This window comes from Corvus hawaiiensis, chromosome 3, assembly GCF_020740725.1.
Source record: "Corvus hawaiiensis isolate bCorHaw1 chromosome 3, bCorHaw1.pri.cur, whole genome shotgun sequence".
In the NCBI taxonomy this organism is placed as follows: Eukaryota; Metazoa; Chordata; class Aves; order Passeriformes; family Corvidae; genus Corvus; species Corvus hawaiiensis.
In genome coordinates, this window is record NC_063215.1 from 64938300 (window position 1) to 64965419 (window position 27120).

A 27120-nucleotide genomic window follows, 5' to 3' on the forward strand; every position below is an offset into this window, starting at 1 on the left:
TGTTAGCAAAAAATGGAGAGGCTTCACACGTAAATAAGTAGTTATTGCTTAAAATACAGCTTTTCTCTGTTGCACATCTTTGAGCGTGGTTCAATTCCCATTTAAGCATTAGGAGGTTATGTTAGATTTTAGAACAGAGAAAATAGAGGACAGTTAGGTATAAAATATTGATACACTTGTATCAGCAGAGTCATGGTCAGGATTTTTCTGCTGATTTCTCAATTCAAAGTCATCAAAGAAGCAAGCACTCTGACAGTTCAAAAGGTGTGGTAACCCCTATTTATCTGCCATTCCAAGACAGCTGATTCCAGTCATTCACCTTCCCTTTCAGTGCTTATGAGGATAGTTTTCCTGTAGTCTTCATATTTTGTGCTTGTTTGTTGGCTGCCTTAGTGATAATTGTTCTGATCATCATTTTACCGAGAGAACTTCAGACAAAATTCCTCTGGAAGCTTGTAATAGGAAGCAAGGAAAGGTTACAACCATAACTTCATGGAGACATAATTTTTTGGGGGTATGTCAGTGCCGTGAAATGGACCATTGTCCTGAAGTTGTACTGCAAGAGCAGAGTTGCACTGTTCCCTTCCACAGATTCAGGGCAGAATCAGGAAGAGTGCACATGGCATGGGACAGCCATGACAGGATACTTAGTCCACAAGGCAAGATAGACCTGACTTTTTGGCACATGAGTCTAATGAGTGCACATATGACCACATTAACTTGCTCCTGCTGCTTCCAGGTCTAGTGTTGGTGAAGATCAGCTGTCCGTGCACTTCTCTTGAGATAAACATGTATGATGTTAGCCAATTTCCCTATTCTTGCATTTCTGCCATAATACAACTCTATATGCAGTTACAGTCCCTGGGGTGAATACCGATTATGAGATTATTGCTACCACAGTGAAAAAATAATTGATATTATTAATAACTATTATTTATACTAATAAATGTTCAATAATAAAAATTAATTCTGTTAAGCAATAAACAAAGAATGCTGTTGAAACTTACAATTAGGTTAATGAAAACTGAAAACCCCAAATTTTATATGAAAAAAATATAGATACTCTACATTTGCAATAGGCACTCATTTCTTATATCAGAATTTACCAAATCATCTGCACATTTTTACCAAGAATATTAACATAAATCATTCTAATACCTGGCCTAAAAGTACTGCAGCTGGGACTCCTGCTTGCATGAATGCAAGTCAGTGCTTCCAGCTGCTCAGGTTACCTCAGAGATACCCAACTAGCGCCAGACCCTTCATTCCCTACCCTGAGTTCCAGTGATGCCTTTTCCTGGTCTTAAAATCAAGAGTCAAACACAGTTAGAATGGGAAAAGGGACTTTACCTGGTATTTATTTTAAAGATCCTTAGGTGCACACGTCCAGGTGGAACGCACCGAAATGCACACTGCAATGCACACACACAATAGATTGAGCATAACATTATAGGTCTTACTAGTTAGCATATCTATCAAAGATTCCCCTATGAGAGGCTCGAGTGAGCCTCCCCCTCCCCAAGGAGCCTTCCCCTGGATAGTTCTATCTTAGTTTACAGAATGTGTTCTGGAGAGGACCTTGGGGTCTGGGACACAATGATCCCTACCTACAAAGCTACTAAAATGTTTGGTCTCTTAGATGAACAAACAAGTCCAAGAATGTAGGCAAAAAGCACTAAGAATACAGAAGTTGTAAAAAGATATAACAGGGGTATAAAAGAAAAAGCAAAAAATCATCATGGCATCACCAGGGTGGACTTATTTTCTACAGAAATGAGAGGAGACCTCAGAAAATGTGAGTAGCTTGCCTTAAGAACAGCATTCCATATCAAGCAATTCAAATAATATAAAGTCTTGCACAGTTACAGCATATTAAATATGTATTTTCCAGTCCTTCATATTGACAGGTCCTTACTGTGGCTGTGTCAGAGTAGCTAGACAAACTATAGTGGATGGGATGGTATCTGTATATCCCATTCAGGCAGGTAGGTAAAGTAAATAAATAGTGTAGCTCAATGCCATATATTTCTAAAATTACTAGCAGTTGTGTTTAAGAGAACTGGTTTTATTCTGGGCATTCTGTTAAAGAAACTTCTGGAGATTTTTAGGAAATGTTAGGCTTTCATACAGTGAGAACCAAGCTCCTCTAACTACATGTCTGAAACCCCTAGTCTCTTCTTAAATCTTAGCCAATTTTTTATTCTTTTCCGTACATATTATCACCTATGTCATTTGTCATTGTCAAAATAGTTGAGTATAAATAGTCACTTAATTTATAAGAAGCTGTGTGCTTTAAGCAGAGCAATGTAATGGACAAACAGAATAACCTCCTGCCATGTCATGTGTAATTTGGAAATGCCATACAATACAATGCTTGAAATTCCTTTGATATGTACATGCATTATATAATTTTTTGTATACTGAACAGAATAATCATTACATAAAATAGACAGCATTATGGGGCAGGTATATTAAAGCCAAAAACTCAGCCCAGAAGTGAGAATTATAAATATCTAAGTTTTGTTGTCTTTCTCTGATCCTTAGGGAAAGTGTCTCAAATAATCTTTTTGAACTGACTCGCATTCATCACTTCAGAGTCACAGAACACAGAGGACACTGTATGTATGCAGGGATTCCATTAGGGGATAAACAAATGGTTTGCACCCCATAATGTCACCCAGGTTTTATGAAACAATCCTCAATATGAGGCAGCCAAAATTAGAAGCTTAGGCTGAAGATTCCTATCTATTCTTGCCTGAAAGGTGGGGACAATGATTGATCCATCTGGTAAGATTGTTTTTTTATGCAGTAATTAGTATTTAAAAGGACTGCTGAATATGAAAAAAAGAAAAAGTAAAATGGTATGTGTTATTATTAAAAGAAAATCATTACAGCTGAAAGCTTTAGTAGTTATTGTTGAACTCAAGTACATATCCACAGCCAGTCATTATCTTTAAGAGAATGCCAGAAAAAGTGAAAAGTACAGGTTTAAACACCATTTTACACATTAGTGTTTCAATAAAAGTTAAGAGGCTTCACTACATAATAAATCCTGGACACACGAAACAGTAACAAATCTAATAATAAAACTACTAATGATCAATGATGACAAATAGTACTCAGGGTTATTATTTCAAGCAATTGTCCATGACTACTTAACCAAATTTTTAGACAAATGTTTTTGGCTCTGCTTGTATCTCTTTCCACTCCTGCTGATCTGGCATAAATGTTACTGGAGAGTAAATGTTAAAGTCTTTTCAAAGAGTCACAGAAATTTAATGTAAAGGGCCTAATTCTCTGGTGGTGCAACCATGGAATTTTGCCAGTACAGAAATTTGGCTCTATACACGTACATACAAGCAGTTGTACACCAGGTTTTGTGTGTACAGCCAAATGCAGGATAGAAGCAATAACACATAACTAAGCCAGGCTCTCACAAGCAACCCACGTCCTGATTACAAATAGTAAATTGTCACATAGGTGCATGATTAATACAGAGCAAAATTCAGCCACATTCCAAAAATACTTCTATGAAACAAAGGCATTAACAGAAATCTTTCTGAAGAGGCTAAATTTGTCATTATTCATCATGCAGTATTCCTGTACGTGTAGTGCTGGGGTTAGCAATAAAATAAGGAAGAATTATGGTATAAAACAGAAATTCAGAGCAGTTCTTCAGCAAAACAAGCAAATTTAAGAGTAAAATAAACAAAGAAAACAATGAAAAAGCAGGGTGCCACTGAGGATGTAAGCAGTATCTAGTCCAAATTCAACATGAAAGCAAGGGCATCTTCTGTAACCAAAATTTAGCTGAGAATATGGTTCAGTTGTGAACTCTGAATTCATAAAGAAATGTAGTGTCTTTTCTAAGGCAAAAGTAAAAGGTATTTCAAGCATATTCTGGACCCCTGCAAGATTCTGTTAGTCACTGTCACAGCTGGAGAACTATTGGGAAACAAACCATTAAAAATCCCACAGGGCATTTTGCTAGACATCCATATAAATTTTAGTTATGTTACTCACAATGAAAGAGTGAAACAGCTGTACAACAGACACTTGGACAGTCCTCTTGTGTCACAGCTGGAAAGCCATGGATGCATTGGGCTGCCTTGCTGAGAGGATTAATGTGTCTTTGCAGGACTACTTTTTGTCCTGTGTCCTCTGCCTCTTCTGATCCCACTAGTGGCCTGGTGTTGAATGAGCCATTGAGCCAACACTGATGGTATTTATACATCAGAGACATAAAGCTGAAACCCTCTGCAGCAAGTTGGGGTTCAGATGTGGCTTTATTACTATTCAGTCACCTAAATCTGTCTCCTACTGGTGACCTCCCCTGGTTAGTGGGGGCATTTCAGAGGTAAGCATCTCACAGCAGTAACATCAACAAGAACTAACATATCTGTTTGGAATTTATATGAACAAAGAGATTCCATCTTTAAAAGCCACAGAGAAAGGAATCTTTTACAACTATTTTCCTTGTGGAAGACCACGTTTTTGGCCCTTTTCTTCCATGAACACTCTTCTTTCACATACGGTTTGTAGAATTTAAGAGTCAAAACAGATTGAGGAAGGATTTTCAGGCTGAGGTCTTGAGATTGTAGAATAACACATCTTGGATACTTCTCATCTCCTTCTTTCTTGCTCCCTTATATTTTCTGGAATAGGATCCTCTCCTATTTTTCAACACACATTGTTTCATCAATAGAAGAGCAGAATGCCACAGCTGAGATTACAATGTTTTACCGTATTTTACAGTTTAGCCAATTCTGAACAGAAAACCTAATAAATTAACAAGGTTACACTGCACCAGCTAGAGCTGTCTGAGGCTGAGCTGAGACACAGAAACATTTCCTAAAGGAACTCAGTCATACAGAGACGAGCAGCCTTTGTTCACTGACGATTATTCTGTTTTTCCCAGAGACATTTATTAATACATAATGCAAGAGAGCCTAGGCTCACTGTGTTCTTTGCTTCCTACATGATTCCTCTGTTCCTTCAGGAGCAAAGAGAACAATCCCATATGACCTTCTTGAATTGTACACATTTAAGAAGAAATACAATCCATCTTTCTCTATTTAATCTACCCTTTCTGATTACCTGCTCATCTGATCATCCAGCAAAGATATTTAATTCCAAGAGATCAGCGCAAAGGTTTTGGAAATACCACTTCCTGAAAGTGACTTTTCAGCTATCCTTCTCTTGTCAAATTGCACATTACTCTCTAGTGATGAATAATAGGCTGTATTGTTACTCAACATATATGACAGGAGAAAAGAGTGATAAGTAATGATGAATTTGGATCATTTTGATAGGTCAAACTGAATTCCTTAGGCTTTGTGAACAATAGACTCTTTTGCAGCCATGGGTATATATCTGAAGCAGAAAAGGAAATCCTACTTTAAAGGATATTCATTGCCTATAGACAAGATACTTTCAAACCAAAGGTTTTGCAACAAAGCAAATGCAACCTTCCATAGTTAGATAGTGAAATTCTTTCATTTACTTCTGTAAATGAAATTAGTGAGACTATTATTAGAAACATTCAATTGGCTGCTGTGGGCTTGAAAATTCATTTCAGAAGAGAGAAACCAGAACAAAAAGCAGAAACTATGAATAAATTCAGAGCAAATATGACATAAAAGCCAACAAAACTTGACAAAAATATAGAACTCAAAATGTGACTTAAAGCATAACATTTTTTTAAATCACTCTATTCTATTTGCCCTCTCCGAAAAGATTTACTTCGAAAGAGTCACTAAGGTAAGAGAGAGTTCACATGTGAAATAAAAGGGCACAATAAGATCAGATTTTCATACTGCACAAAATCAGACTGAGTGGAAAGAATTGTATTTTTCCACCTAGAAGATAATTAAATCCCAGTATAACCTATCAAAAGTTGTGACGAAGTCTCTATCATTTTAAATCAAGACTGCACAACTTGATAAAAATATTCCATTCTCAAATCAAAAATTTATTCAGTAAAGTTCTCCACCTCATATTGTACTAAAAATGAGATCCATTTCTTTAATGGACTTTTCAGGCTTTTATATCTATAAACATTGGCTTCTAATGAGATCCCTGTAGCAAATTATTCATTGACAAATTTAGTAAGATTAGTCTATATTTAGAAATGTACTAGCAGTCTCATAAGCTATTTCATATGTGGTAACACAATCCTTCCTGTGTAAGCTAGAGGTCATGCTATATAACTTACTGTTTTAAAGATTGGCTATTTGAATTACCTTACATAGAGGCATATCTCTAATTTTCCACAATATGTATCCCTTCCATGTATTTTTAAACATGTTTTCTAAAGTCTTCAGTGAACCTGACTAGAAACTCTCCTGATTCAAGACTATTTAGGTAATATAAAGGAAGTAGTGTTGCAGCCATAAAGTGTCCTTTAGTCCTGTATTTCCAAAATTTCTCTCTCTAGCTTTCATATTCTTCATAACATATTGAAATGATCCACATATCTTCAATTTACATGATTAATATAGTACAGCTGTGGAAGTCCAAGGATACAAGTAAGAAGGAATTCTTCCAGAGTCAATATGTCCATTAGGTCGCTAACATTTCCAAAGAATAACAACAAAAAAAATTTGAGGACAAATATTATCACTTGGAATTTTCAACACTCAGAGTTTTCATCTCTCTGTTCTATATGGAAACTTGAAATACTTCAGATTCTATTAAAGCTGTGTCTTGAAAATATATTTTTTTTACTAGGTCAATCCATTCCCATCTACTATATTTTCCTCTTTCAAGTTTTTTGTGTTTTGTGGTTTTGTGGGTTTTTTGGTTTTATTTCTCATTCTTTTTTTAAGTATGTGTCATCCCTAGGAAAAAATTCTATAAAAGTCTGAGATAATTTTAAGTCTTACGCAACGGCTTTGTTCACTGCTTGCTGTCAAGCAATGAACAGCGTGAGTTATATTTAAGAAAAAAAAATCTAATAATGTCTACAAAATATATAATAAATGAAATAGATAATAAAATTTTAGTTTGGACATTCATGACGGTAAAACAAATACAAGGATACAAATAAAAAAATACAAGGATTTATCTTCATCTCTCAAACTATAGAATATTTGTATATATATTTACTATATAATTCCATACCAAGTCTTCAAGAATTATAATAATAGGGCATAGGTCAGGTTTCCCAAGGGATTCATGATCCTACACATGGATTTCTTTTGAAAAATGGAGTCTATCTACAATGTGTCCAACTAGTTTGTTTCTTCATTATCTGGTCTTACAACTGAAAAGGTTACCTTTAATATAAAATAAACCCAAAACCAATCAAATAAAAACATCAATCAAACAAACAAAAACACATATAACCAAAAGGACGAAATAAAAAACCAATCCCAAACACCCTCAGAAAGCTTCCCTTCCCCTTGTCTCTCCTGCCAGATTTTATTTTGAGATTTCTGATGCTAGATTCTTCCTTATAACTCACCAGCCCTCAGAGAATTCCCTGTCAGAAGGTTCCCAAATGAGCATCATTAGGAGATCAAAGTTTTCCAACAGTTGATCTGTTGCTTAGTTACCAACTCCCTGGAGCTGTGATTTGACAAACTGCTTTGTCCTGAACAGAAGTCAACATTTTGTCCAGAGGGGCTTCCACCTGAAAAGAGGATCATCATATTTAACAACCCATGGTGTCACCTTGGATCACCCTCCTTTGAAACTGCAGCATGGAAAACATTCCAAAAAAAGGAGTTAAAAAGACGACAGAGAGAGACACGTCCCAGATACAAAATACATTTTACAGTCTTAACATAGAGACTCATGGAGCATCTACAGTATCAAACAGAAATAAAGAGTTCTGCACAGACAGATTCACTATGTGATATCACATTTGAGTACGAAAATTAAATTCAGCCTCCTGAAGCTCCAAATGTGAAGGACATTCAAGTCAAAAGTTCTGGCACAGACTTAACTTAAATTTAATAGAGCACTGTTTAATTTAAGATGTTAACATTAAAAAATATCTGGATGGCACCCAAGACATTATAAAGCTATGATTTGCTAAATATTCATCACTTTGTACATTCTCTAAAACCATCTTTCCCATGCAAATAATTAAGCATTTCATTTTTTAAAATTGTGTCCTGAGAATTAGCAAAAAGTCAATTCTATGTTCCCAATTCTGAATGCAAATATGGAAAAGAAAGCACTTACTACAAAGGGATCATAAAATTTTTTTCTACAGAAAGGTCAGACTGGACAAAAGAATTTTCATGTCAATTTCACCCTTTATGTTCTGCTCAATCTTCATCTTGCAAGAGGGATGAATTTTATTACTTTACAAAATGAAAGCCTATTATTTCTGCAAGTGATTCTTGATCAATAATCAATTTCCCATATAGTTGTATTTGAGGTCATTTGATATCTGAGCATTTGTCATTCTTTTAAAACTGAATTAAATAAGATTTAAAATAAAATCAAATGCCTCCTTCCAGTTGTTTGTTCATTTCTGGTTTTGGTTTTGTTTTTTTTTTTTTAAGGAAAAAACCAGTTTAATTCATCAGGAAAACTGTCAAGGAAAGAATTATGCATTATATGCATATGAACATGGATCATAACAATGCATTATACATTCATGTTAAGCATCCATATTTGATGATAAAAGAAAACAAAGCATACTAAATATTCTACACTGACACAGATCTACATATCTATACATACCACAGAATCACAGAATATCTTGAGCTGGAAGGGACCCAGAAGGATCATCGAAATATACACATAGTCATGCACAAATACATGTGTACATATATATATATAATCTAGCATTACAGATTTGTGTGACATAAAAGAGCAGTTCTCAAAGAACCCAAGACTTTAAACAGCTTCATCAGTTTTTCCATCTCCTCTCCTTATTATCTTTCTAATCCTTCACACCCCACCCAAATATTTTTAAAATATGCTTATTCTGTATAATTTACTTCAATTTCTCAAAATTTTGGTAATTGTTTTAAGGAGGCAAACAGACAAAAACCCCACCCCACCAGAAACATTTATCTGTCTTTAAAATTCATAAAGGTTTTTCTTCCGCAGTCCTGTAGGATTCATAGGCTTCATGTTTTTCTGCTTTCCTTTTGCAGGACGAAACAATGGTGTATGTCTGAACTAGAAATCAGAGGCTTAGTGTGAAACTAACATCAAACTGCAATTAAATAGAGAAATAATGCTCAATTTTATTCAAATGAAACCCATGACATGACAAATCTCTAAACAATGGCAGCATTATCTTGAAATCAAACTGTGGTGAAATTGTCTGATTCTTTATGCTCAAGTATGCCAAGAATTCAAGAGGCTGCACTTGTAGGGCCTCCAACCTCATTGCAGAAATGAACAATTACTTGACTAAACCCAAAGTTTTACCATCAAAGAGGAGCAGATGACGGATTGCACAGCAGCATTCAACAGTCAGCATCTTCTGAGCATCTTCTCTTGTCTATGGCACAGAAGTGGCTAAATGTGAAGTGTTATAACAGAGACCCATTTGCAGGTTGACTTCTATCCAAACTGGCAATTTTCAAGCAGTTGCTACGGGCAGACAGATGCACTTCTCAGGGATTGCAAACCTTTGGAGAGCACAGTAGTACAGGATGACATCTGCAGGGGGATCTTGACTGGTAAAATGATATTCATGGGCTGTTGTGTAGCTTCTACTCAGCAGGAGGGAGAGATTTTCCAGTCCAGAAGAATGTCTTGGTTGCAAAGCTGAGATGATGCCAGGGCAAGGTAGCCCTGATGGGCTAGGGCAAGCCGCCAAGGCCGCATTCTCATGCAGATGTGAGCCTGTCACTGTGCAGTGACCTGAAACTGGTACAAGGAGAGCAAATGTGGGCCCCTTTCAGAACGACTGGTCTTGCCCATTCAACTGCTTGGAGAAATTAACTCTGAACTTTGATCATATTTCTTAGGGAAGGAAAACTGATTAAGAGCTCCCCCCCCCACACTGAGGTAAAAACCCAAAAATGTCTAAAACAGACTCAGAGAGCGGCACAGTCTGTGCCATATTCTTGCACATGTTTCCTGTGTAAAGGCTTCTCGTGAAAGCACAGCTTCATGTTTCGAAACTATTTTATCAGCTGTGTAGAGAAGGGAAGTTCTAACAGCTGCCTACTGTAGAAACAGAGGCCATTCCATAGCATTACTAGAAAAATCTTCAGCAAAAAGCGAGTTAGGGATGAGACAGTGGCTCCCACATCCTCACTGTGATTTTGATAAACTGAAGGTGCCATTCTCTGGGGAGGAGTAGGAAACCAGAAAGCAGCGTTTCAGAGAGCGACCTCCACAAGTGTAGCAGTGGATGTGTCACAGTGCATCCCCGCACTCAGATCTGGTACTCTTTACACAGTTTGTTGGAGTAATTCAAGTTTTGGTGAGGATTCCAGAGATAAAAAGTAATATTACTGGGAGAAAAATCCCATCTTCAGCATATCTTTGTGGTAGAGTGTTCTGCACAGTATTTTCAAAACTCACACAATTGGATATGGTTCATGGAGCTGGACACGGTTCATTAGGCAAGTGCTTATAATGGCCTCCTGTTACATCTGCTGAAAGTAAAATGCTTTGATCTTGCATCCAGGAGCAGATTTTGAGACTGTCTACAATATCATGCATGCTGGTGGTAATTTACCCTTAATTTTCCCATTCAGTTTGCAATGCAAAGCAGCAGGGAGGTTGGCTTAACTCTAAATGCTGTAGTGTCAAAAGAATCAGTGGGATTCAATGCCCATATTCATGTGAATTTCTTCTCTTCATATTTGAAACAGAAAGATCCTATGGTTGTTTATTAACATGCCAGAACCCAGCAGACAGCCAAAAACTCTAGCAGCTTCCTGAATCTTTATGAAACTCCTGAATATTGATTAAAATCAATTTATCATTTTACTTATCTTGCGCATTCATTTGTATGTGCCTCTATCTGGTAAATCAAATTCCATATTAATTACTACATTAATTCATTATCACTCCCATCAGTATATTGCTAATATTTATTGACAAGCCACTTCATTTTCAGCTCTCAGTGGAGCTTCTGATACGTGGTCAACATTCTGTTGTTTAGGGGTGGTTTGATTTTTTTTCCTATCTTTTATAGGTATTCATTTTGCTGGAAAAACCCAATTTTTTTCTTTATTATTTGTCTCCAAATCCCCAGATTAGTCTGGAACCAGAAAATCCAGGAGAGTTTTTGTTAGTTTTGTTTCTATAAAGCAGATTATTGCATGCATCTGTTGTATTTTATGTTCAAAATGGGAAACAAACTAAGCATCAGTCTGAAAGGTCACAAGATACAATGACTCTTGTTGAATAAATTCCTTTGATAAACAAATGCAGTCAAAAAAACACAAGTTGAGCCAGAAGACTTTCTTGCTCAGGAACAGATATTCCCAAGGAGTGATTTTAACCCCAAGTAAATGGCAGTCTTGATGGTTTTTTCATCATAAAGAGGACTTTCCTATCATGGCCTCCAGACTCTTCCCATCATACAGACCCTCAAACCTCATCTCAACCAACAGCAGTCTCTTCTTCAGCAATAGGGTCTCTCAGCTGGACACCAGGTGCTCACCAAAGCCACTCTGTCACTCCCCTCCTCAGCTGGTCAGAGAAGAGAAAACGTAATGAAAGGCTTGTGGGTCATGATAAGGACAGGGAGAGATCGCTCACCAATCGTGGGCAAGACAGACTTGACTTGGGGAAATTAGTTTAATTTTTCACCAAGCAAGTCAGAGTAGGATAAAGAGAAATAAAATCAAATCTTAAAACACCTTCCATTTGTGCCTCCCTTCTTCCCAGTCTTACCTTTATTTCTGATTTTCTCTCCCTCATCCCCCCCAGTGGCACAGCGAGATGGAGAATGGGTGTTGTGGTTGGTTCACCACATCTTGTATCTGTCACTTCTTCCTCCTCAATGGGAGGACTCCTCACATTCTTCCCCTGTTCCAGTGTGAGGTCCCTTCCACAGGAGATAGTCTTTCATGAATTTCCAACATGAATCCTTCACACAGGTTGCAGGTCTTCATAAACCTCCCCAGAGTGGGTCTCTTCCAGGGAATGCAGTCCCTCAGGAACACACAGCTCCATTGTGGGTCCTCTGCAGGGTCACAAGTCCTGCCAGAAAACCTGCTCCAGTGGGTTCCTCTCTCCATGAAGCCATGTGTCCTGCCAGGAGCCTGCTCCAGCAAAGACTTCTAACCTTTCATGGCCACCTTTGGACATGTACCTGCTCTATGGGAGGGTCCCTCGCTGGCTGCAGGTGGATATCTGATCCACCATGGACTTTCACGAGCTGCAAGAAGACAGCCATGGTCTGCACCACAGGCTTCAGGGGAATCTCTGTTCTGTGCCTGGACCAGCTCCTTCACCTCCTTCACTGACCTTGGTGTCTGCAGGTCTGTTCCTCTCACAAATTCTCACTCCTCTCTGCTGTTCTGCAGCAGCTTTTTCCCCTTCTTAAAACCATTACTGCTGGACTCATCCTTGGCCAGTGGCAGTTCTGTCTTGAAGCCAGATGTCAATGGTTTCATTGGACACAGGGGAAACTTCTCACAGAAGCCACTACTGTAGTCCCTCACTGACAAAACCCTGCCATCCAAATCCAATACACCTCCTTCTCAGCAGTTTGCAGTGGGAACCTGGCTACACTTTTCTTCCTCTCTTCTCACTAGGAGGGACTGTGAATGATTTAGATATATAAAAATATGACAGCCACTTAAAAATACATACAAACAAAATCCACCTCAACAATAAATTAACTACAATCTGCTTCATAGTGAAGGGCAGGTGGCAGAGTTAGTTTTAATAAATGAATTAAATATCTGTTCTGTAAAATATATCTTTGAAGTGCAAGTACAGAAACATGGAATATAAACCTAATGTATTCTTTTGAATTTTTCATGGTGGCTTGGAGGAAAACAAATTAAAATAAAAAGAACAATATAATTTGAAAATATTCCTTCTGGTATTGTTTCACTGGATTACTGTGAGGGTAGTAAGGCACTGGAACAGGTTGCTAGAGAAGTTCTGGATACCCCTTCCCTAGAATTGTTCAAGAGCAGGTTGGGTGGGATTTTGAGCAACCTCAATGGAAAGTGTCCCTGCCCATGTCAGGGGGTTTGGAACTAGATGATCTTTAACATCCCCTCCAAACCAAGCCATTCTCTGATTCTCTGATTGTCTTCATTTCCTATGCAACTCACTGGTAAAAATCTAAACAGACTAAGACCTGTATTTTGAGTGTAGCACTGGTCTTCATAAAGTAATTAATACATTATTAATTATATCCCACAATTTTATGTCTTCCTAGTCTCCTTAAAAAAAAAAAAGACCACCAACATTAATGCATCAAATTTTAATTAAGTAAAAAAAATCTACTTAATGATAAACATCATTACTCCTGAGATTTACTGCACCAATGCAAAAGGTGAAATTTTAATAATACTTAAAAATAAAAATTCGGGATCTGAGAAAGATCATTCAGCACATGACCAATGTGATTCATTTTATGACCACTAGAATGTATTCACAAACTACAATGATGAATAGAAGCTATAAACTTGTGGGAATCAGGAGCCCAAATCTTACTTCTAAATGCTTTTAAATTCCCCCTGAGGTTATAAGCTCTTAGGGTTCAAACAGCTATTGTTGAATTCATTTCACTTTCTATAGGCATCTGAAGTTGGTAGTCTGCAACTAAGATAGTTGTCCGAGGATCTTTTTAGCAATTTTTGCCTTTCTTGGGGAGAAACTTGAATTTTTCAAAGGGCAATTGGTCCCATGCAAATATATATATGAATGGTGATACGCCTTGTCCTCTCTGAACTTCTCTGAAGGGTGAATATCTTAAACTTTGAGTATTTATTTTTCAACAGTGAGATGAATTTCCCTATGACTGAACATATACTACTACTTTAAAAGTCCTTAGGCATGAACTTGGGCAACACTACTGCAATAATTACAGTGGACTTAATTACATTGACTTTAAGGAGATTCTTGCCAAAATACTATTATTTGCCAACCCAAAATGTTTTGCTGAACTGCATCATGTTTCTACTTCAGTCTAATTACAGAGTTGTTATTATATAATGTATAAGCATGCAGTTAGTCACTCACCAGCAACTTATTTTTAAAGGACCACCTCTCTTGCAACTTAATCAACAAGGTCTGATCCTTCCCAGCCTAATTTTAGGTAATAAAATAATACCTCTGTAGACTTGAATTACTGTCTAGAAATGCCATGTCTTTTCATTGTCTCCTGAAGAAGGTGAAAGAGGGAGAAAGCTGGGGGTACGTAGGTCCTTAATTTGGTTTTGTGTAATGCTGAACATGGATGGAGTGATTCCAGCCAAATGTCCACCTCAGGAATCACAAGAAAAACAAACACAGCTACCAAAATATATATGATAGTAAGGTGGTTAATAGGATTTCCATAAACCAGGCCTTTTATAATTTGTGCTATCCCTAAACTGCAGTGCAAGTCATGAAAATTGAAGCTTCTGTCTCAGTCTTGAATTTTGTTTAAAAAAGCCCACTGCTATTTGTGCTTGCCTGAATTTGTGCTCCTGTTATGGAACTCTGTCTACTCCGCAGAGGATGTGGATCTATGACAAGTCTCATTTTGGAACCTGAACTCTAACAAAAAAAATCTTTAGTGGGTGATCAGCAGTGTTAAGTCAAGACAACTTCCTAAATACATGGGATGTGTGAGCCTGCAGATGTGATGTGTTGATATCAGTGCTGATGAGGTCAATGTTAAGTCTACCTGCTTGAGAATAAGACTGATGGAGTCAGAGCTTGTACCTGTATTTGGCATCTGGGAAAGTCAGATTGCAGTCTTACAGAGAAATGAGTGGTACCATGTAATCAAAAGCATTTCAGACACACGGAGGTTACAGGAAATGTGATTGTAAAACCATAAAACAACAAAATGTGACCACCACAGGTATAATTCTTGAAAATACATCTAAACTATCTATTAAAACTAAATATCATTAAATTTAGCCTACTAATAAAAACAAAACTGAGTAAAAACTTTTGCAGAAAGATAACATAAATCAGAAGCTTCTGTGACTTCTGATAAAAAAAAAAGTAGTCCAGTTGTTAAATTTTGTAACCCAAATGCTCTACCATTGTGATGCAAAGCTCACAGATGAAGTCAGCACAGTGAATATTTATTACACTAGTTGTATTGGATAAAACACAGGAGTCAGCAAAAGTGATAATGATTAACTTACTTTTTGGAAAAATTATTTTAATTTTAATAAATAGGTTTCTACCAATTTCCCAGTTCTTCTCTGCCCCCTTATTTGGATCACCAGGTAAGGTTTCAGATTTTTGAAAGGTTATAGTCCAGAACAAGTGACAGCTGATCACTTTAACAAGTTAAATTAGATGGAAGAACCTGGTTGCTTCATTTCTATACGCCTGCAGAATCTCTCCCTGCAGAACCTAATGACATTGATAAATGCATTTCTTTATCAAACATTAAGACACACATTTATTTAAACAAGTACTATCCATGTTTCAAAAGTTCTGAAGGTGTTCAATTCCTTGACTTGACTAGAAAGTCACCACTATTAACTGACTGCTACAGAAATGACCAAAATAGGTGCTGATTTTTTAAAGTCTGGCTAGAAGAAAAGAGCTACACTTATGAGCAGTGTCACACTTGCAAGGGTTAGTAACTAGAAAAACCTCACCAAGTAATTTACACTCCTGGGTATATGTTTGGACTGTGAACTCTTAGGCCAGATTATCTTGATTTCCCATTCAGAATTCTTATGCTACTTTCTGAGAACAGAGGAGGAGGCAAACATGTCTTTTTTGAAACAAATAAATGGAAAGATTAGAATTCCTTAGTGTCTGGATTTTTTTAGAAAATACAAATATTTTTGAGAGTAATTAATTGTTTCTTGGGCCCAGTAAAATCTTTACTCAGTAACAATGACTCGCTGGCAGATTAGCTTCAGTTTTTTGACCTGTCATGATTGTAATCCATATTCAAATTACACCAGAATTAATTCAGGGAAATTGCAATAGTTTCAATGCTGTAATGAGAAAAAATTTAAATCCATCATTCCAAACTGCTGTATATGTAATATTTATTCCCTATCGTTTGTTTTCCAGCAAGGAGAAAGTCCATACTCTATGTGTATTTCCACATGAGAAACAAAGTTTCCACATTCAAATGCAGCGTCTGTATGTTCAGTTTTATTTTGCTAGCCAGGGTTCATTTCAAAATTATATCTTTTACAGTATTATAGAAACAAGAACATAAATCAATAGAAAACTGGAAGCATGCCTCTTTAAGTTTATTTATTTTTTATTTTTTTCTTTGTCATTGGTAGGACACTGTCCTACTTTGCCCTGTTTCTGAAATGAGCCTTGTCCTGCTGTTTCACTGCATGTTCCCAAATGAATAGAGTTACAAGATAAAAATGGAATTCCTGAATATGCCACAATGCAGAAGAATACATCTCCTTTTTAAGTTCTTGTAATGAATTTTCTAAAAATAAAACACAATGAACACAATTTTCTGAACAGTGAGAGATTTGTATCGGAATTACAATTTGAGCTATTGTACGTTTTTGCCACATTTTCCCGAGGTTTGTTACTTTTTAAACTGATTTGCATGTAGCATGAAAGTTACCCAGCTGTTCGGATGAATACATTACTTTTGGTTTTCAAACACACAAAAAAGGAAGGAAGAGTCTGTGTGTGTGAAGGAAAGGAAAGGAAAGGGGAAACAGACTGGATTATATATTATGCTTTATATATAAAGGAAATATAATCATACAGGCAAAGCAGAAAAAAAGGCAGGGAGAAATACTCTTGGCACATAAATGAGTGGTAAAAACCTTTCTATGCTGTGGAACTTACTTGTTAAGTAGAGCTTACTGAAATCTGGGAGGTGGTGAAGGACACTAGAAAATTAAGATCGTCTTAGCTTCAACAGTTCTGAAAGCTGGTATTGTTGGCTTAAAGAAGACAGAAGATAAAGGTCTCTTAACATGTGATAAAGTTCTAAGGCAGTGTCTAACACCAAGTTAGGAAGCAGAAAAAACACCCTAGGCCACTATCTGCTGCAATTTTTTTTAAGGAATTCCTGCACGATTTTGCTAATCTGCTCCCAGATATTACTAACTATTTGTACTGTATTCTAAAAATCTCCTGAGAAAATATCCTTTTTAGATTAAGACTGAATAAAATATAGATTTTAATTGTTTTTCTAGCTGGGATCAAAGCCTTATATATGTGCCCATACAAGACTTAACAAGAGTCAGGGTCCTGTTTAAAATTGATATTATTGCTGTATCACAGAATAGCTGTGACAGGAAGGAATCTCTGGAGATTATCTAGGCCAATCCTCTTCTCAAATGTTCATCAAGACCATGTTTAGTTGAGGTTTTAATATTTCTAAGGATGCAGGCTTTAAAACCTCTCTGGGAGACCTGTATATGACCTTGCTTTCAGTAAACACATTCTAATTTGATTTACAGAATATATTTTTTCTAACGTTTAAAGGGAAGTAACTTTACTTCCATTTGAGCCTATTGCCCCTTGTCTTGGCACTGGACACCACTAAGAATCTTGCTCTGTCGTCTTTACCTCCTCTGGTCTGGTATTTTTACACATTGACATAATCCCCCTGAGTGTTTTAAACTTCAGGCTGAACAGAGACATCTTTCTGTTTTGCTTTGTGAGAGAAGCTCCAGTATCTAAATTTTTGTGACCCTTTTCGAGACTCACACCATGTCTTTCTTTATGTCTCTGGGGAGCTCAAAACTGGGCCTAGCACTGCAGATGTATCTCACCAGGGCTAAGTGGAGGGGAATGATCATTTCCTTCATCCTACTGGAAAGATTTCTCTTAATGAAGCCAGAGGCTGTTGACCTTTGATGCAAGGGTACATTGGTGTCTCTTGGTCAGCGCAGTGTCCATTCAGACAGAATTTCTGCACTACCCCCTGGGCTATATCTCTAGTGACTGGTCTCCAACTGGACTTTGTTTTGCTGACTGAAAGCCTTGAGCCTGACAGTTTAGTAATAGCTTCTTTGTTTCAAGGCCTGGTTTGCTGTCTTACGTACTTTGGTATCTGGCTCTGTTTTTCTTGTCTGATTCAGTCCATCTCTGTCCATTTTTTCTAGACTTTGTCTAGCTTTTCTAGACTTTCTGTACTTTGTCATTTTGTTTGTAAGAATATTATGGGAGACAATTCTGAAAGGCTTGATGAAATCAAGATAAACAATGCCAGCTACTTGTCAGCCCTTGCCTACAGAGCTGGTCAGTATACCATAGGAAGCTGTTGGATTGGTTAAGCATATAACTTAATAAATTCATGAAGACTAATCCCAATTTCCTTTTTGACTTTTATATGTTTGGGAATGGCTTCCAGGAAGATTTCCTCTCTCACCTTCCCAGGGACTAAGATCACAGAATCACAAAATGTTCTGAGTTGGAAGGGACCAACAAAGATCAAGTCCAACTCCGAAGTGAATGGCCCATATAGGGATTGAATCCACAACCTTGGTGTTATCAGCACTATGCTCTGGCCAACTGTGCTAGTCTCAGCTGATGCTGACCAGTCTGCAGACCTTTTAAAGATTGAGTATAATCTTGCAATGACAGTGACCACCTTCCTCAGGTCTCATGATTGCATCCCATTAGCTCCTATGGATGAGCACACTCCTCACGTGTGCTTAGTTTGTTTGAATGTTCCCTGACATGATCCTCCTCCACTGAGGGTAAGTCTTTCTTGCAATGGGATTCCTCACTTGACTCAAGGGGCTGAAACTGTTCAAGGCAAGTTTTACCAGTAAAGAACAGTGAGTGAAGGTATTCACTCTTCTCCATGTGCTTTTAGAACAAATATGAAGTTCTTATGCAGAACCTAGACAGGTTCCACTTTTCTACTGCTAATTTCCATCTGATCCTCCCTTCCTCACCCCCAAGTGAAAGGGATGATTTTCTTCTCTGAAATTATGGGTAAGTTAATTCTGTAGTGAATTCATACCTCAGAAGTCCAGACACACATTTTGTATGGATGACTATATTTGTTTTTCTTGGTCAGCAGTCTCCATATGCCTGGGTATAGCACTTACTATAACAAAAGATAGCTATTAGAGATAGAATAAGTAATGAATATGAGCAGCAGTTTAGTCTATGAGTCACCAATATAAGTATCTTTGATATATTAGCTTTAGTTAGCCTAAGCAGAAATTAGAGGAGTCAGGGACTTCCAAGGGCAAAAGATTAGAGGAAATGTTCCAAGTAGCCAATATGCTTTCCCCTTATTCAGATATTCAGATGATGACAAAATGTTACAATCATAATTATACCTGGATTAAGGTGAAGCACAGGTTCCCACATAAATATTTCTGAATTGTTTTTAAAATGTCACTGCTGAACTTCTGTAAAATAAGTTCTCAACCTAAAGAGAAATGTCCTTGTTAAGTGCTTCTTTGAATTTTACTTTTGGTGTTACATATACACATCCTACAGAAAATAATTTATTTCTTTCTGTACCTTTGTAATCTACACAAAAACATAAATGATTTTGTTACACATATGTTGTCATACCAAATGATTTGCCGTGTATGCACTTTTGCATTCACATTTCTTCTTTTGGCTGTTCAAGTATAATTTTTTCAGCCACTATAACGAAGATGTGGGGGTTTTCCATTTGTTCTGGTGGGCTCCTGGATTGATTGTGATTAATCACCTGACCTCTGAGGAAGAGAAAGTCAAGGTGAAAAGTGGATAATGCAGATTTGTCAATAGGATTTTTTGCTTCTTAATATTAATTTAGGATCTAGAGCTTAATTTGAGTTTTCACTTACTGGTTTCAGGTTCACATCTGGTAGGTTTAGAAGAAGAGGCAGCTGTGTCAATGGGCCATTTAAGTTTTTGATTTCAGATTAGTTGACTCCAAAACCTTAAGAGTGGAAGAAATTTTATGTAAAAATAGAAATGGGCAAGAAAATTTTTTTCCAGACAAATTTCAAAAGTTTCCCTTTTTCTTACTGAGACAAAGCTGACCTTTTCAAGTTTTCAGTGAAGAAACAGCCATAAATCCAAAATAAACAGTACTGCAATAGCAACATACTCAAAAGTAGTGTTATGCCTGGTTGGCAGCTGAAAACTCATGTCCTACAAACCAGTGCAGTGATTTTATTGTTAAAAAGCAGGTTATTTTAGAGACCCTAAAAGAGAAGGGGTAAGGCTAGTGGGAATGCAAAAGAACCACTGGACTAAAACAACCATTTTACATAGATCTCCAAAACTGAAAATAAGGATAGGAATTCTAGAAAAAGTGCACAAAGCAGTAACAGTGTCATCTTTGCTATGAATAAATTGAATGTGGTTTCTCTGGTTATGCCTAAATGTTCTCAAAAATCCCCAGCAGAGAATGCTGTAACTCTCTGTAAGATGAGTAAACTTGGGCTGCAGAAGAAATTACACGTGGAGTGGAAAAGGAAAAAAACATATTAGGGTGCTCTATAACTTGACCTATCATTCTTATGTATAATCAAGATGTATCTGGACTGTGAACCTAGATCACAAAATTATTTCCAATTTTTAAAAGACATTTTCAAGTTCTATAGTTTTAGAGTTAGCCTTGAGAAGTACACAGAAATACAGATTTTCCAGGATATTCAAACGTATCTGTAAAATGAATACTCCTAAAGAATAGGGTATTGATTCCTTCTTCTAGAGTCTTGAAAATATGGTGATATTAAGTAATATGGATCTAGAAAAAAAATGCGATAAGTGAAAACAGTCACAGGAACGTAAATTCCAGAGATTGATTTCCTTCTTTCCTCCCTCTCTTCCTTCCTTCCTTCCTTCCTTCCTTCCTTCCTTCGAATTGGCAATCCAGCTACTAGAAGTGAAGGGAGAAAGGAAGAATTATGACAATCATTCTTGGATGAAAAACTAAAATTAAAATCCTAAAATAAGAGGGAGAGAGAGGAAGAGAGACAGATGGCAATAAGGGGTGTGATGAGAAATATGAGGGAAACCAGGAGATATTCCATTTGCACCTTGGTCCAGAAGAAAGAGAACCCCAAGAGGGTGCAGCTTTAATAAAAGCAGATGGACAGTTAGAAGACTCCCCAGGTCAAATGATGCTTCAGTTGTGCATATGTAGGCAACAGAAGGCATAAGAGATAAGGAAAAAGATATTCATTATAGACAAGAAAATAGAATTTAAATTAACCCACTAAGGCTTACCTACCCTTGAAAAAGATGAGGGAACATAGCTTATAGGAGATTCATATGATCACCCACAGAAGCAGTATCCAAGATTGTGGGGTTTATTTTAAGATTAGCTTGGGGGTTTTTTTCAAAGTAGATCTACTATTTAGTAATCAAGAATATCATCTTTTGTTTTTCTAGAATAGCTGCACATCATTTTCATCATTGCCTTGGCCATGTAATGAGAACATCAGGGGAGATCTGACAGGAAGTATTTTGCTCCTAACTGAGAAGCAACAAAAGGGAGCAATGTAGTCTTCCCAGTGGCCTCTCCACCCAAAATGTCACATGACAGTCTCAGGATTCAGGCCATGTTTTCTTTGCTTGTTTCCCAGCAAGTGAGTCTGAGGACCAGTAATGCCTCAGGTAATGCCTCTCATCTGTAATGTTATGCTTCAGGAGAGAGATTCTGACAAACTTATCTGGTACCACTATGGCAAACTGCAGGTAGCAACCAAATAGCTCTTGTATTCAGGAATGCCAACAAATATCTTTGGAGTGGAAAATGTAAAATGAAGGGAAAAATTAGAAAGAATAGTAATAAGAGACGTAGCAGGGTAGAAAGAATCAAAACTCTAACACAGGACACCAGAAAAATTATCCATATGCAAACATTTGGAACAAAATAAGGTACAATGAAGGAAATATTATTGGGAAAGCAAAGGAACTGAGGGTATCTTCACTTTCTCCATCTATCTTGATTGCCTTTTTAGGATAAAGGAAAGAGCTGAGACAGTCTGGGGTTTATTAAAATCCTCATTCAATTTTCCTTTGTTAATTAAGAAAAATCAAGGAAGAGATACACAAGCTCTATTTGATTAGAAGTATTTATGCAACTTTATGTCCTAACAGATTGCATTTCAAAGTCATCCGCAAAGTCATGAGTGCTTTAAAGTAGTTCTCTTCTGATCTTTTAGATTCAATTATTCAGACTTTTTTTCTGGAGATGCTAACATCACATCACATGCAGAGTCTGTCTCATATTTGTCCAACATAGTTTATAAGACAAGGCTTTAACCTGGAACATTTAAGCAGTTGTGCTTTGCTTTTATGCAGCAGCCAGACATTCAAGCTGTCATCTTCATTAGCATCAATTCTCTTGTGTTCCTGAATCCCAAAATCTTTCTCTGCAGTATCTGCACCTCCAAGTGCTCTCCACAGATGAGTAAATTTTCACTAGATAAAGAGACTAGTACATTTGTTGCAGTGGGGATACTGCAACACGCATATATCAAACCAGGAGTCCCGTGGAAAGGAAATATATATGGACAGACAGATTCTTGATAGCTGTTTCAGAGATGTTTATTTCTCCAGCCGCATGGCCGGGGCTCTGCCCAGGAACTGTTCCAGTCACGGGACCAAGGGTCCTTCTGCCCGCGCAGGGAACACAAACCAACCAATGGGAACGAGGCTGAGCAGGGGCAGGGAAGCCCCGTGTCTGTGCCCTCAGGGCCCCTCTCCCAGGGCTACACGGCAGGGGAGGGACCCCAACACCTCACCCGTTTTATTTTAATAAAAGGAGAATGAAAACAACTGGATAAACATAACAAGAACAGTTTCAAGACAAAACAAGCCACCCTCCTGAGTCTTTAAATGTCCAAACAGATTCTGTGGAACATCTTAGGGCTGACAGAAGGGAGACAGAACTCTGAGCATGCTTTGTGGGGAAACTGAGGCAGGAGAGGGTTTAACTTCTTCCCTCCCCCTTTTCATCCCCCACTCGGCATTGGAAAGGGATTTTTGGGGAAACAATTGGCAAAAGCATGGTTTTGTGAGGGAAACCATGGGTGAAAAAATGGATTGGGAATACACTGGGGGTAATAGGACATAGGGTAAAAGGGAAAGGTGGGATTAGGAAAGGGAAACTGTAGGGGGGGCTTACAATGGAGATACTGTCTAACATGACTACGATTTTTTGCATATATACTGCCTTTTACAGGAACACCATCAGGCCCAGTGACCTGCGATGCTTGTAACCCTTTTCTCCCTAGTACAATATTAAATTCCACCACCTCTCCATCTCCCAAGCTTGGGATGCATTTTTCAGGGTTATTCTTTTTAATAGCAGTTCTATGCACGAATATGTCTTGCTGGTTGTCACACCTTGTTATAAAACCATAATTTTGCTTAACATTATACCATTTTACTATCCCTAAGGTCTTAGTTGCTATGATCTTTTCCTTTTTCCGAGTGGCTGCTGTTTTCTGTCTCGCTGCGTCTTTGCTGTCTCTTTCGGTCGCTCCCGTGTTGGAATTGTCGGGGCTGCTGGTGCCTACGCGCTCTTCCCGGGGTCGCGTTCGGGGCTGTGCGGGCCGGGCCGGGCCGTGCCGCTCAGTTCTCCGTGCGTCGCCTCCTCTGGTCGCAGCTTCGCTGCCGCTGTCGGGCGCTGCACCCACGTCTCGGCCGGGCCCCCGAGCGATGACTCCCCTGCGCCCTGCTCCAGCGCGCGTCTCGGCTGGGCGCGGCTCAGTTCCACCGCCATCGCCGCCAGCCGCTGCCCGCGCGCCGCCCCTCTCGGTCGGGCGTTCCCGGGGCTCGCTCCACCACGCGCTGTGCTGCGCCGTGCGAGTACCGTCGGGTCCCGCTGCTCCCGCCGCGCCTCGCTCCGCCACCGACACTGCGGCTCGCGTGGCTCCGCCCGCGCGCGGGAACTGCCTCGCTGCTGCTCGCAGAGCACTCGGTGCACGTGGCCTGGGCCGCACGGTCCCTGCGCCAGGCTTCCCTTCGCCAGGACACAGCTGACATTGCTCAACAGTCTCAGTAACTAAATAATAGTCACGAAAATATTCTTCCATCGGCATATATTTTGACTCCAGTATTAACTGTGTCCAAACGGTTTTCCAAAAGCCCTTGGTAAGAATTAAATCCCAAAAAACATATAAAAAGTTCTTAAACAACCATGCCAGGAAGTGTTTCAGTTCTTTTTGAGCTTGAATCAAGCTAAAATTTACAAATCGTTGTTCAAGAATCATTTTAAGTTTAAGATAAATGTCCATATGCGGCTCTGAGAGCCAAGAGTCTTCCCACGGTTCCTCCATAGTTTAGATATGGAATAGCAAAGCAAAACCAAGAAGAGGAATCCAAAGTTTCCAGGGTTTACTCACACAAATCAGTCGCTTAGGGATCGGGGATCGTTCTGCTCTCAATTCTCCACCATTTGTTGCAGTGGGGATCCTGCAACACGCATATATCAAACCAGGAGTCCCGTGGAAAGGAAATATATACGGACAGACAGATTCCTGATAGCTGTTTCAGAGATGTTTATTTCTCCAGCCGCATGGCCGGGGCTCTGCCCAGGAACTGTTCCAGTCACGGGACCAAGGGTCCTTCTGCCCGCTCAGGGAACACAAACCAACCAATGGGAACGAGGCTGAGCAGGGGCAGGGAAGCCCCGTGTCTGTGCCCTCAGGGCCCCTCTCCCAGGGCTACACAGCAGGGGAGGGACCCCCACATACATTCAGGACTAGATCCTAAGCATTATCATCTCTTCAGTCCCTTCTTCATATTTAAATAGATAGATAGATATCTCTTAGGTACTTATCGCCTCTTAAGTAGGTAACTCTTCCTTTGTTACAGTGGGTAACCAAAGTGTCACACAGAGAGACACGCATGTTCTATCAGTAAAGTATATAAGCCTGCCTAAAACGTAAAAGATCTACTTTATACAGCCTAAACTTTAAAATCATGCCCAGCAGTTATGCCTGCTCCCTTATCACCTTTGCAACTCCTCCTGTCAGTGTTATTAATTTTCCCGCTACATTAATTTACCCACAATTAATTACTAATTTTAAGCAGATTCTTCAGTGCCATCTATACATTGTTGTGAATTTAGGGTGTCCAGTAAGTTACGCGTGGGTAGATAATTTTGTCCCCCTAAGCAGATATAGAAATATGTAATAAACTTCATTGACATGCTCACAGTAATTTATTTTCTCTTTCTGTGCAATTATAGGATAAAAGCAGTAGGATCAAACTTTTACTTAGGTATAACTGAAGGTATAGTTAATCTTACAGATGTATTTAACATTCAAATTCCTCTGTCATAACTATGGCACATTTTTTCTGTGCAAAGCACCTGTCTCAGATACCTGTGGAATTAATATTGAGTAATTACTCAGAAATGCAAAAGCCACAGTGCCTTTTTCACTTTTACTATAGGGATACCAGCCATGGATTCACTTGGGAATTATTAACCTTCCTCATTTAGTGTATAAAGTTAAACCAAGAGATAACAAAACCTTGGAATACTTTCTTGAGCCTGGCAACAAGCACTATGCTGAGCTTCTTTTATCGTAAATCAGCATAACTCTTTGTTTACTTAAACTTGCTGACATTTGCGTCCCCAGCTTGTTAATGTTCCAGAGGTGACTCTCAGAGCTGCAGTGTGTTTCAGCTTTTAGCAAGGCACCTGGGTTAAAGTCAATTAAAGAGGAGATATTCAGCAGGTCTTCAAATCAGACCTAAGTATTAGAACCATTCAAGAAATGTATGCTTTTATCTGAAAGCTGGATTGAAATATAAATATTTCATTTTGGGTCATTTTTTCGTTCTGGTTTGTATAATTCTTTTTCCTTTTTGTTGAAAAGAAAACCTAATCACTTGGGGCTCATGCAAAATATTTTGTTCGGTCTGAAACAGAATATTTCATTTTGGCATATTTGAAATAAAAGACAAAAGAAGCAACATTTTAGACACAGAAAATGTATCCTAATTTTTCATTTTTGTCTAATAACCCAGTTCTCAGGGGATTAATATAAAGTTATGAAATGCACAGGGTCAAGACCTTTCTTGATGTAAGGATCTGACCATTCACAGTACATAAAGCAGTCTCAAATATTTTGGTAGATGTAGCTCTCGCTCAGTCTTTTCTGTCAGAGCCATGATATTCTGCACAGACTATTTAAATATTCATGGAACAAGAGGATAGCATAAAAATGACTTCATGGCCTGCTTTTTCAGGTGTTCTTCTGGGCAGGATACATTAATTCAAATCCCTGCTCTGAGTCATCCAAAAATAGAACTGCGAATTTGAAGGGTTCCAGCACCTCATTTTTTGGGGAAAAGAGGCTTTGTGTAACTGGATTTTATGCCAAATGCTTATAAGCTGTCTTCACATTTCAGAATGCTCCGTCACTCTTATTTGGGACAATAAAAATTTGTCTCTGAGCTGTGTTTCTCAGTGAGGGACTGATTTATTGACATTGTAATATCCAGCTATACTGGGTATCTTTAATAAAACGTATATACTGAAAAGAAAAGGCATCAGCCAATGAAGAAGTTATTCTTACTTATCAAATATCATAAAAACTTGATAATACTAAAATTTTTCTCAGTCTAAACAATTAGTACTCCAGTTTTCTTTTTTCTTTTTTTTTCCTCCTTTATATGGTATTTTAAATAATCGTCATGTAGAATAAAAGAGTAAGTCCTTCTAATCACATCCAACGCTGACTCTGTTTCAAAGGAAGAAATTGTTCTGAAGCTCTCTGTAGAGGTCTGAGGCAGTGTTTGAAAAACATAGTTTTAAGTAAATGCCCAAGATGTGTATATTTTGGCACTTTGACTAATGTCAAATATAATTCTACACAAGTTAAGGAAATTGCATTTGTGTGCATGCAAGAGAGACATGTTGCTACAGTGGACCTCATTCTATAATCTCTGGGACAAGGAAAATATGCAATGGGATCTGATGGGGAAAAAAGGCGACTTTGAAACTGAAAGCATCAGAAAGTAAGGAACAACAACAATACCTGGGAGATATTCCACTCCACCAGACATTAGAGGTCTTCATGAGTAGGACTGTTATAGAGCTTTGCTGCCTCTTGAAGTCAAGACTTCCTG

At 38.2% G+C, this 27120-nt stretch overlaps 1 long non-coding RNA gene across 1 annotated transcript; it reads right to left on the minus strand.

Annotated features, from left to right (window-relative positions):
- Window positions 1–1524: 1524 nt before the first annotated feature.
- On the minus strand, window positions 1525–27120 carry LOC125324104. Its single transcript, XR_007202811.1, has 4 exons — window positions 27030–27120; window positions 16903–20905; window positions 7466–7633; window positions 1525–4673 (listed from the first exon to the last, which is right to left on the minus strand). It is a non-coding gene; the product is annotated as an uncharacterized LOC125324104 (long non-coding RNA).